We start from the raw sequence: 14,043 nt of genomic DNA, 5'->3' as shown, positions 1-14,043 counted from the left end.
GTTTTATCACTAAACTGCTAAACGTGAACTGTCAGCTTATCTTGGAAGAATGAAAAAAAAGTTACTACCCAAGATAAATCCGATGATTTTAATCAAAATTATTTTGTATCAACGCCTACTTCATTTTATCAGTTGAGGTTCCACTTTTTTTTTCAACATTTTACCATAAAAATATTGTTTGTAAATATTTGATGAAAAATCTTTTGGCATCGACACATGTATACAGCTGTTTTGACAGTATGTGAAATCGCTCTTTTTGGATTGAAGTGGAATAAGTGGAAGTGGAATAACTAACTGATTTATATTTTCACCAGTGCTTCAGAATTTTAGTTTTGAATTGTGGTTTGAAAGAAAATATTAGTTACTAAGATGCATTAAGGCGCATCCATAACTTCATCCATGATCTCAAAAACAACAAAATAATGGATATAAAACCCGTAACGCAGGTAGATCACCTTTTTGTGGTGCGTTACAAGGTAAGATCTATGAATTTGAACCCTAGTCTCATCTCGTTTGTCGGGCAAGGGTAATATGTTCTGGTAATTCAAGGATTCGTGGTGCAAAGTCCTTGCTACTGACAACAGTTTCTGAAATTGAATCTATTTTACCTAGCAGATGGTTAAAGGGGCGCGCCTTCGCTGATTTATTAATAGAGGGACCTTTTCATCACATTCGATTAGTAATCTCTAAGGAATCAAAACAAGAACTGTACATAAATCGATGCTTCATTACCTATCAATGGAAATGTTATGATGCGACATGCACCAAACACTAAGGAACGGGTAATGTCACAAAAAATCTAAATAATGGCCGCAGTGGGGCATCCGAACAGAGAAAAAAAAAGGATTTGATGGCTTAAGATTACTGCAATATGAATTGCATAACAACTCATGCAAAGCTTAAAACTGAAAATTTTGGCAAAACGGTCAACTTTTCCCATACAATGACGACCTTGTCGATGAGGTAAAATCCTAACTCGAACAAAAGAGCTCATCCCCATTAGCTACAGCCCCATTTTCTTCTCTAAATTCGCTCCAAACCTCTGGAGGCATAGCTTTGAGGTATCTAACGAGCACACATATGAGCGCTCATATATGGCAGCCACTTTCAATGAGAGTGCTCCTCACATGAACAATACGAGAGGAATGCATTATGCACCACGAATAATTGATAATTTGCCATTGTATCATTCTTTTGTTCCACAGTGCTTATTCCCCCTATGTCAGCACTCACTCGCTCTCATCGTCCTCGTTCAAAAGCGAATATTTGCACGACCAATTCAATTTTCAATTCCAATTCCCACCGTGATGCTGGGCTGCTGTTTCTGTCATCAAGCATCATCATCGCGCGTTCGTACTTGAATTTGAAAATTTCAGCTCCCAATCGGGTGCTTCGCTTTTCGAATCTTTGCATACCAAATAGGGCAGTTACTCGCCACGTACGTCCCGTAGAATGAAATACAGTCGCTCAAGCTGTCCCACTCACGTTTCCAGTTTTTCGTACGATACCGGCTGACCCAATTAAAATTTTAGAAGATTTCACAATTGAGTTTCTATCGGCCAAAAGTTTAGCGCCACAAATCCCATCGATTCTGGCAGACATCGTGTCACGTCGTGATGGCAGATCGTGAGTAGCATCTGCTGCCGCTGCTGCTGCTGCTGCACCAAAGTGCAGTTCACCTTCGGAGAAAAGATTTTTGCGACTATAAGAAAATGAAAATTATACAAAGAAAATCAAAAACTGATTTACCATTTCAATTTATATAATGTTCTGTATATATACTAAATTGCTCCATTAACCCCTAACAACTTGAAATAATAAATTCACGATAACTTTTTCGTTTATCGTATGTTTTGTTCCATTTTCCTACAAGTTCACAAGAAGAGTTATTTTTTTTTTAATATTTTTAAAAGTATCATTCTAAACATTCGATTTTTTATATATTGGTGTTTTGTTAAAGAAGAAAACACATATCACCAAAAATATTGCAATATTTTTATTGGTGCAACTAATATGCTGCCGTTCACCTTCTGCCCGGCAGGCGAACTTTTGACTTTAGGTGCTGCTGATCCGGGATTTCATACACTGAGGCAAAAATACTTAGGTTTTCCGAAAATCAAGACTTATGAACCAGCCAAATTATGGTTTCATTGCACACTTAAAAATTTCGAAAATGGGATCATAAGTTTCATAAGTGAGAGCTTTGAATTCTTTAATAACAATTACCTGAAATATTTATCATAGCAATCGCTAGAAGAACTACTCCGCTTTCGATGTTGGCTACAAGTTAATCAAAAAACAGATTACATGTAATCAAAACATGTCAATTTTTGTGCACGCCTGAAATAAAAAGCGAACAACATTATCGATTCATAGTTCGATTTGAGTTATTATCGTTGTGTTTATTACCGAATATCATTGATAGACTTATAAAATTCATTACTGATATTCTTCACCAAAATCATAAGTAAAACTTACAAATTTCAACAATAATCGTTGTGGCGCCAAATCATAATTATTCCTTAAGATACTATTAAGTTTTTTTGCCTCAGTGTATATGTATATAGGAGCATTCAGCATTTGAGCCTTTGTGTTACTTTGTCTTCGAATGTTCAATCATAGAAGATGGGCTAGCCTGGTTGTGGAGGAAAAGGTCACGACTGAGAAGAATTCATCATTGCACAGCACCAGTAGTGCGGTGCTGTGTCTTCGTGACTCCGTCAGTGTTTCTCGAGAAATGGTTAGGTCTCATCAGGTTGAGATCTAACCCTAGTATTTGTCATGGGTAAACGTGATTGAAATTTCTCAATCAATAACCTTTGTTTCCAAGCAAAGATGGAGGTTGAACGTGTTTAAAATCGTCCGACAACTGGGATTTAATGTGGTTTGAATAATAACTGTCTGTTTACCTAGGACGCTTTGTGACTCATAGTGTTACATACATTTCTTGATAATCAAAAGAATCTTGATTGGTACAGATGGCTCAACTGAAAGATCTCGTTCCTCAATTGTCATCTTCATGGACATTTCAATTCTTTTCATAGAGTCGGGGATTGCAAGAGTTTAATTTATAGGTATAAAAAAAGTTATCCACCATTAGTTTTAATAAAAACCATTCCATGAATAGCTATAATAGAAGCGTGTTTAAACAAGAACATTTTAGAAGCTAGAGAAATCTGGGTGGCAAACGTCTTATTTCACTCATAGCTATTTTTTCTTATTCCCATGGAAATAAAGCTCCACCATTGACTCTTGTTTGTCTCTAGTGACCAACGAAAGTTGTTTGCTGAGTTGTATTATTAGTTTTTTCAGTGTTCTTTTTTCACAAGTGTCCAAACAAGCTTCCGGCTTTGATTGGAAAATCTCTAGCCTAGTAACATGTTTTCACTATATCTGCAAACCTGGTGTTTACAATTACAGAGATTTTCTAATTTTAGGCACTTGATTTGCATATCCTGGCCTCGGACAAGGATGAAGGAACAGGAAAGATAGAGAATAATCCCCTGGATCCAGTTTCAATTTTGTTTATTCAGATGGTCGGTTCGCATGATTTTCGCCAGCCAGAAAGTGAAATATAGTGAAAGAAAGAGGCACTTAGGGTTTACATCATAATAAAAAAGTGTAACCTTTTTGCTGTGGCTCGCTTATTGAAAGGTTTTAAGATGGACAATCGCAGCAATTCTCTCTCTTTTATTTCTTTCCTCTATGCAGTGCAAGAGTTGAAACAAAGAACAAACTTCAAGATTTTACGGTCCTAAATATGTCTTAATTTTGACGTAGGACTACGTCTTTGTTTTCTATATTGGGGTGCACTTTAAAAGTACAGAAAATGAGACATGTAACGAAATTAGGGGAGATTTTGAACGTTAATAACTCAGTTGTTTATGAACCAATTATTACGATTTTAGTATCATTCGATCAGAAATGTATCTACGCATCGTTAGTAATATATCCGATAAGTGAATTTTGTTGTTAAACTATTGAAAATTTGATAAATGTTGACCCCTTTCTTATCCAACCAATCACGTTCGAGCACTTTTCGACGGTGTCGCTTCCCACTATAGAAGCAAACGGGTCCCTGCTTCTTCCCTCAGTCTTCTTTTTGCGGTCAGACTGTGAACACGGTCGGGCGAGTCATTCTCGCTTTGCTTTTGCATCCGCGTCACAGTCCAATTTGTGTCGTCGGAAGAGGAAGACGCAAGATTGATTTGCGGCGGCGATGACGATGGCTTGGGCGCTTCTCCGAGCGGCAAACTACTGCTGCTCGGAGAAGCGTCCAAGCCATCGTCGTCGCCGCCGCAAATTTATCCGCGCTCCCAGATTTCGACTCGTGATCGGTGGTCCAGAAGCAAGCCCGTTAGGAACCAGAAACCAGAAGCCCCCAGAGTTGCTGATCCGAGGAGATGCTGCTAATCGAGCGTCGGACTGGTGAAATCGCTCAAGCTTTCAAGAGTGAGCATCGTTTCCTGATTTCGACTTGTGCCCGGGGATCCAATACCCGTTGCTGTTGTGCGCCATCCACGTCACGAATCATTCAGCTGGTTCGTCGTATAAGCAAATTCCCCGTTTGACCATGGCAATCAACTGATAACATCCCGTAGTGCTATTTATCTGTAACCGTATCGAGGCTAAGAAAGCCATCGGCCCTTGTCAGGGCCATAATATTTGTGGAAAAGAGTTGAAGGAATAATATTTCCAACCTTATTACATCTTATATTCCTCAATCAATCTCGCAGCTTCGTACAAAATTTAATTTGTTATGAATAATTGATGGCACGTCAATTTGAGACTATTCGTGGACGCTGCTGCAGTGGCGTCGGGGTGAGTGATCAACATTTCACAACGATTGTAAACTAGAGTGGAATTTCCGACAGTGTCTTTGATTTGTCATATTTTATGAGAACACTTCGATTACAAAAATGATCACATGTAACAAAATTGCGACATGTTTAGAATACTTTTGAAAAGAAATTCCCATTGAACAATTTTCATAATTTTGGCACCATGGATCAAAAATTTACCTTCATATTAAAGAAAACTATTGATTATCAATAGCGAACTATTGAATATTTAGTAATTGTCAACCCTTTCATTCATGTTCGACCAATTTCGCACGCATTATCATTTTTCGCAATTATCAAGTAATTCTAAGTCCAACTCATTATTGACACATATGCATTTCCCAGATTGGTCGATTAGAAAGAGAAGAGCTCGAAGGGGAGGAGCATAATCTGCTAATCTAAGGGTATATAGCATGCTCCCTTCGTTGGATACGGTTTCATTCCGTTTCGACTTCCAAGCTGGCACGAGCTCCTCCGATCCTGTGCAGCGACGTCCGCACCTGCTGACCTCTAAGCTAGCAATCCAGCGTCTGGTGATCGGTGGTCAAGAAGCAAGCCCTTTAGGAGCAAAATTCCAGAAGCTGATCCGAAGAGAAAGGAGCAGCGAATCGAGCGTCGGACTTATGAAATCGCTCAAGATTTTAAGAGTGAGCATCGTTTCCAGATTTCGCCTTGTGCCCGGTGATCCACTACCCGTTGCTGTTGTGCGCCATCCACGGACCATGGCAATCAACTGATCAATCCCGCAATGCTTTTTATCTGTGACCGCATCGAGGCTAAGAAAGCCATCGGCCCTTGTCAGGGCCATCAAATTTGTGGAAAAGAGTTGAAAGAATAATATTTCCGACCTTATTACATCTTATATTCCTCAATCAATCTTACAGTTTCGTACAAAATTTAATTTGTCATGAATAATTGATGGCACGACAATTTGAGACTATTCTTGGACGCTGCTGCTGTGCCGTCGGGGTGAGTGCTCAACATTTCACAACGATTGTAAACTAGAGTGGCATTTCCAACAGTGTCTTTGATTTGCCGAGCATTTCGATTATGAAAATTATCACATGTAACAAAATTGCGTCATATTTAGAGTGGTTTTGAAGAGAAATTCTGATAGAACAATTTTCATCATTTTGGCACGCATTAATCAGAAATTCATACTAAAGAAAACTATTGATTATCAATAGCTATCTATAGAATATTTAGTAATTGTCAACCCTTTCATTCATGTTCGACCAATTTCTCACGCATTATCATTTTCCGCAATTATCAAGTAATTCTAAGTCCAACTCATTATTGGCACATACCCATTTTCCAGATTGGTCGACTAGAAAGAGAAGAGCACGAATGGGAGGAGCATAATCTGCCAATCTAAGGGTATATAGCATGCTTCCTTCGCCGGATTCGGTTTCATTCCATTTTTGCTTTCGCGCTGGTAAGAGCTTCTCCGAACCTGCTTAGCGAAGAGCACCTCGTAGCCAGAAGCCTGCTGAGCTGTTGATCAGCATCTGGTTTATGAGATTTTGGCTCGTGATAAACTCATCTGTGGTGCATTCAAGAATCAAGCCCGTTAGGCATCATTACTACTATTATTAGACAAATCGAGCTTTCGGCTTGTGGTATCGCTCAAGATTTCAAACTTAAGCTACGTTTTCAGATTTCGATTTCAGCCGTGTGATCTAATACCTGTTGCTGATGTGTGCCATCCACACCACGAAACATTCACCTGGCTCGTCTTATAAGCAGAGAACTTATACAAATTTCTACACTTGCGTTGGGGATTCTTCGTTTAACCATGGCAATCAACTGATAACATCCTGTAGTGCGATTCATCTATGACAGCATCCGAGCTAACATAGCCTTTGGCTCTTTTCAGGGCCACCAAATGTGTGTAAGAGAGTTAACAGAGTAATATTTCAGACTTTATTTATCACATTGCCAAGCAATGAATAATATTTCTCTCAAACCATAGGATCAACAAAGCGATGACTGAAGCTTTCATTATAACCCTCGAATAACTTCCTATAGACACATTGCTGTTAAATATTCTTTAATTAGAATTACTTTGATTTTGCTTCAGCATGCTGAAGAAGCCTCAATCACTACTGTTCTTTCCAATGCTACCTTATATTTCATAGGAGGTTACTAATATAATTTCAAAATGATCAACCTGAAGTGAAATTTCATATTTTCATAGATAAACATGACGAATTCATTGGATAAAGATAGTGTATATTTGGGACATGAACGTACACTTGGCTGCAAATCGTTATATGCATAAATATTTACGAAAGTTTCGAGCACTGAAAACAGTATGAAGTCAAAACGAGCAACAAGAACGACATCAAATTCAGTTAAATTAACCATCGTGGTCCTACGTCACCAGTTCGTACAACCCCATAGGGATGTACCCTTATAGTTTTTTATTAGTAGGTAAGACCAGACAATTTATATTATTAAAAGCCATTGAGAGATTGATACATTCAAAAAATCACTGTAAAGAGTGCGATTAATAATTTCTGAACGAATACAAAACGCTATCTATGTTCAGTATAAACGCCTTTAACGTCAGCATCATATTTTACCACAAATAATTTATCAAAATTGCGACTTTTCAATACTTTTGCATAATTATTTTACAAAGCTCCTCTATTCCAGAATTTGTATCGAATTTCATCATTATTCACCTGGTTTTGGAGATATTCCTGTGTCCCTTCATTGACCTCAACTGCTCATGATCGCATTATCGACGTAGGTGTCAATATGGCCAAAATGCGTTTACCCATTGCTATGCCATAACTTAGCCGAACAAATAAATGCTTTTTCTGACACTTGTTCGAATACTTCTGGGTATAAATCAGGTTCCTATGGCAATAAACAGGTGATATAATTTGAACACATTCATTTTTTTCGGTAAAAATAATGAATTTTTTGACCAAGCAACAAACATAAAAACATAAACATTTGTGAAAAAATAGGAAAACGCTGATTTTTTAAATTTGTATTGAACTGTTTTTCAATACCGTCGTTGGGGGTGAGAATGGGTCAGAAAGGGATATGTACGATTTATGCATTGAATAACTATCGCAAACTAACTCCAATAAACTTCAAATTTGGTGTGTATGTACTTTGATGATACGTTAACAACTGTTCAAAAAATTTAAGAAAAATATTTATTCACAGCGGTATTACAAGTGATTGAAAAATGACTCAATCTCAAACCATAGAAGGGGAGACATTGGGTCCCTGTAATTGAAATAACTTGTTTTTGAGAATACAATTGCAAAACCATTCACAGCTGAATTTTTTTTTATGAATTCATTGAAGAACTGTGAGAAAAAATAGTAAAACCAACAGTTATCGTCAAGTTTACTCAAATTGTCTTCAAAGCCTCATCTCCATTGCCATAAAGCTTATTCAGTTTCCCCAAAGGTGTAGTGAAACAGTGATTATTTTAAACCTTCGCAAATCGTTAAATTTCGGTGCGACATTTCACGATCAATACATTCCAGACATATGTTGACGTCATAACTCCGGTATTTCAGTGATCCAACTCATTTGTACTTCCATGAGATGTTTCTATAATATGAAAACACTGATAAATAATTAAATTCCAAAAACAAATCAATTTGATAAAATTTAAAGATGTTGCTGCGCACGAAACACAGTTGTTGGTTTGAGAAGTTGTCAAAAATGCGTTACATTGTTATTAAATGCGCGAAATCCTCAAGGAGAATTGTTTGATGTTTCAGAGATGCTGTATTTAGAAAGAATAAACACACCTTAATGAAATCAGAGAACACCCGGCACCGTTAAATGCCAAAAAAGCAATTTAATTTACTATCGTTCTTGCTTAGTACATGCGTGATACTTTGCACAGAAGAAATTTATTGTTGTAAATTTTAACTGATTTTAACATACAAGTTAATTGATTTAGTAAACAAAAACTACTATTTCTAAAAATGTATATTGTTATGAACCATGTGTAATTATATGTTCCCTTACAGATGAATTATTAATTTTAATAATATCAACGTTATTAGCTGAAATATTTTATAAATCATATTTTTCCGTTTTGATCCAATCTCACACCCTAGCCCCATCGACGGTATCATAAAGAGTGAAACATAATCAAATTTACCATTCAAACAAGGCGATAATTTGTCTATCGGCGAATGTCAAAAAGTCGAGAGAGACAAAAGGACTAAAAATCGAAAGACAGAATTTATTCTCTCGGAAGAGAATAATTTTACCACGAAATTTTTGTTCCCCGCCAATTTTTGTTTAAACACAAGCCAACCAGAGCAGAAATATTTTATGACTTACCATACTACAACTTACAAGCACTGCAACAGTAGGTTGTATTAACGGTTATATTTTTCTGAGTTGTGACTTTATTAGTGGACCCCAAAGAGTTTCATAAAAACCTAATTTACTCACTTTTACTGATAAATATAGAGCAAGCTTTTGACGAGATGTTTTTCAAACATACTAATAGATATATTGGAATTCTCAGCAGTTGATTGCGAAGCTTCAACAATTTTATAATTGGCAAATTTTACGACCTTCACAGCACGTGAATTGTTGGAGAAGCATTTCTTTTGTGTTCAAAGATTACGGAAAAATTCTAGTTCTAGTAGAGCTCAAAGGAGATTGCGATTCGGTTCGTAAGCTTAAAAATCACAAATCGATACTGTTACTTCCAAAGGGGTTGATTGACATGTGCGATTTCTCTTCATCAATCCTCTCTTTCGATTATAACTTCACCAAATTAAAAAAAATGTGAAATTTCTTGTCCATGCAGCAATTTCTTATCATACAGCACGAAAACATGCTATGAAAAGTAAATCAGTTTGCTGAAATTATGCAAAGTGAGCAAGGATGAAGAGAAATCGCTGAATGCGGATAAGTTCTCATGAAAAATCAATGTTGATGTATTTGTCTACAAGTTGGGAATGCTTGAAAGATCTTTCTCATAGTTGAAAAACTGGAAAACGTTTATAAGGAATCAAATAGGCAAATAGTGATTTAATGCTGCCACACTTATGTTTGTGCATCTAAATAAAACTACAAGTGAAGGTTATAGATCTTTGAAGTAAACCACAATATATGGAGATTTGAATCGTTATCAGAATGTTTAAATTTCATATGAACCGTTCTAACCATTCATATCTGAAAAGTAAAATCTATTCTATTTTTTTTATAAAGAATAAAATATCTTGTGGAAAACGAAGCTTCTTTAATTCACCACAGGCGTATTTTGGAAAATTTTGGGAAATTATACCAGGTACAATAGATTTTCTTCTTCTAGAGCGAACGAGAGAAACTGATATTTGTAAATGTTGTTGCGTCCTTTGTAAATGTTAACAAATAGTTCTACTTTGACTCCCTTTTTACCGTCCAGATTCCGTTGTGTTGGCGAGTGACGAACACTTGTTTGGCGTACAATGTGATTATGGAATTATTTCGCAAATTTGGTTAGGCGTGATTATATCATGGATCACATCACCAAACATTGGTGACTCCCAGATCTATACCTTATCCCACTAACAAAATATCCTTTCCATGACAACCGTGGAGATGCAGAGGTGATCTCGGTCTCTAGTAACAACGGTTGTCGAACTAACATTCCTTCCCTTCCCCGATGACCGTAAGGACGTGGCCGGCGCCGTTATTGACTTTGAATATTTGAGCCCTGGATTTGTGCACTTTGAAGAATGGTTAGCTAATCTCAAGCCCCATTCATTAAATCTCTGTGCAACTTCGATTGTTCTGGTCAATCACGGAGTAGCAACTACGAATTGTACGGTCATCTATGCTTATGCTTATGCTTATGCTTCACGCTTTTTATCCCTACAACATTTGACCTTCTGTCCATTCGACCTTTTGTCCCTTCGACTTTTTTCCATTCAACCTTTTGCCCATTCAACCTTTTGCCCATTCAACCTTTTGTCCATTCGGCTTTCTGCCTATCCGACTTTTCACCCATTTGACCTTTTATCCTTGTAACTTTTGTCCATTCGATTTTCTGTCCTTCAACCTTTTGTCCAACAATCTAACAAACAATTATAACAAGTATCAACTACCATCGTGCGGGTCGACATTGGTCCATAAGGATGACTTTGGGCCAATATTTTTACAGCAAGCAAATGCCAGAGTAATGAAAACAATGTGTCAAGCTTCAAGAATACGTTAAGTTTTTTGGAGTTCCTATTAGCCATTAGATGCGTTGAAAGAGGCGGTAATATCCTAGGCCCAATGTCACTCGGCACGGCATTATTAGGTTCATGAGATATTGAAAAATTCAATCAATAATCTTGGATACTAAATGATGAATGTTAGTGTCATTTTGTGAAACATAGACCAGATTGTGACTTTCCGAACAGCTTTTCTGAAAACTAAATGCTTCTGAAAATTGTTAAACACGCATATATATATATAAAAAAAAAAATATATATATATATATATATATATATATATATATATATATATATATATATATATATATATATATATATATATATATATATATATATATATATGCCTCTTAGATTTTATGTACCGCAATTCAGGGTGTACCGTACCCACACGTAGACACAAGATAAATTTATAGAAATAACTGTGATGTTACCAATGTTGTAAGCAATCGCGGTAGTCGACACTTTTTCGCCGATATTTGGCAGCACTTCACAAGACGAGCGAGCAAACGAATATCGGAACGAAAAATGTCATTTGAATGCCTCTGACCACGATACTTTCGCTAGGAAGCGTTACGGTTTCGTTTGTATTAGTCATTTTTCGTAATAGGCGCTTAATCCACTGTATGTATGTCACATTCTATATAATCAGCAAGATCGAACTATTTATGCTGTTTATGATCCGGTATGTTTGAGTTATGTGTAAAACTTTAGGCAAGTGTCGTCGTGTCAGACGCCATTCAACTGACATTTTTTTTTGAATTTTTTATTGTTCATTCTATCTACTCGTGATGTTTGTTAGACGTGACGGTAGCGAAGGAATACAGAAAAATAAAATCACTGGCAACCGAATAATGTCGAATGTTTACTGGATGTAACATTATCTGTTAGCTACTCTTGATTGTCCTAAATTTGTTTCGACATTCTTTATAATTGTACCAACGAAAAACTGATTTTTTTTAGAAAATGTGCTTTTCTTGAACAGGAAATTCAAAACTATGAGTATCACCACTTTGTTTGCAATTATAGCACTTTACTAATATTTTGATTCCAGCTGTACTCTTCCATTGAGGACGATTCGCGTCAAAATTGCATTTGTTACTTCTATTCTAACACAATTTTTGTTTTTGTTTCTTTTCCAGGAACGGACATTTGATGCAAATACCATGATTAAAGGTAAGTGATTCTTAAAAATAATTTTTTGCTATTACGTTGCAAATAAGCCTACTTAATATCATGGTAATGCACAACATATCGGCCTAATTTTTCGTGACAACAAAAACAATGCTGAAAAGTGCTACTTTTCAGCACTCATTTCGGTGCTGAAAAGTAGCACTTTTCAGTTCTGTTTTGATAGTCACCAAATCTGCGTCTCTCCATACTCATCATATACCACTAAACAGCTCGAAGATTTATCGTCTCTTTATACGCCAGTATCTCAAGTTTTTGACCATGGTCATGCATACTACTGCTTTTGCAACCATTGGGCGATTGGTATCCGAGTAAAGGGAGATCGAGAGCCATTCTGATGTAGAAGCTGGTCACCCAGTGTTTGTAAAGGTTGATGTAGGGTAAATCCCAAAATATCCGGAACCTAACTTCAAGCTTCTTCACGGTTCGTGCAGGCAATTTGGTACATGAGAAATAACTTTTAAAAGTCGAAATTGTGTGCGGCGTCTAGTCTGGTCCCTCGTCGAAATCCGATCAATAGATTCTCGATTGAAGCGTGACAATTTTTGACTGTCATAATTAAGATCAGGCTGCTGTGTCACTGCCTACCTGATTGAAAACTTCGGAGTCTATGCGTCGCATGGAAGGCCATGTGGATACTCTTGAAATAGGATTGTGCTGTTAAAAATAATTCAATAGAACGGCATTTTTCGTAATAGCAAAAAACGTTGTATGCAACTCGATGTAAAACTCGATTTTTTCAGCACTCGTTGTATTTATCCAACTCGGCAAGCCTCGTTGGATAAATGTACAACTCGTGCTGAAAAAATCATCATTTTGCATCTTGTTGCATAAATAACTATTGTTATAGTTTTATACTCCAGTCATGATACAACATATTGAACTAGTAGTTTACGCAACAAGTTGCAGAATGATGATTTTTGCAGCACGACCCGACCAGATGGAAGAAACAAGATTTTTACAAAATGTGTTCCCCTGATATGATTGTTTTATATCACCAGTTGTTAAAAAACATGTACCGTTAGTAGTTAAAATAACAAAAATTCTAACAAAATTTACACCAAATTCAATTAAAATATAACAAACCCTGTTACAATTATATCAAAATCATTACAGAATGTGTTGCAAGGATGTTACAAAATAACAAAATTATTGCAAACTATGTTACTGTTCATGACATCGGATGGTATTTGCAACAAACTTATAAATGCGATGTCAAAAATATAACAAATGTTGTTATAAATGTGTTACTAAAATATAACAAATTGAGAACAAAGCCATCTTGAAACAGAATTGTATCAACTTCTGTTATTTTAAACTGCTGCTGATAGAAATGTGTTATAATCTTGTTATGTGGTTCTGGTCGGGGAGTTGTACATTTATCCAACGAGGCTCGCTGAGTTGGATAATTACGACGAGGGCTATCAAAATCGAGTTCTGCAACGAGTTGGGTGCAACTTTTTTCGCAATATCGTAGAAGACCACTTGAAGGTATCAGAAATCATACCAGAATGCATTCACCCTTATTTTGCAATTTCTGAAAATTGTTATGTTATGATTCATTACGCAACTCAAAACAGTTGCGTTGCGTAATATTCATTACGCAACTGATTTCAGTTGCTTAATTATTTTTACCACACTGCATAACTCAGGAAAGTAGGCCGTTTCATGACAGATTAGCAAAAAACAGCCGATAAGAAATGGGGAAAACATATTTTTTTTATGATTTCATACTCCAGTCATACTACAACATAGTTGAAAATACATTTACTACTAACTGCAATTATGCTAGAATACTTTTATTCTCATCTAAG

Source organism: Aedes aegypti, chromosome 2 (genome assembly GCF_002204515.2).
Source record: "Aedes aegypti strain LVP_AGWG chromosome 2, AaegL5.0 Primary Assembly, whole genome shotgun sequence".
NCBI lineage: Eukaryota > Metazoa > Arthropoda > Insecta > Diptera > Culicidae > Aedes > Aedes aegypti.
This window is presented reverse-complemented; position numbering follows the sequence as displayed.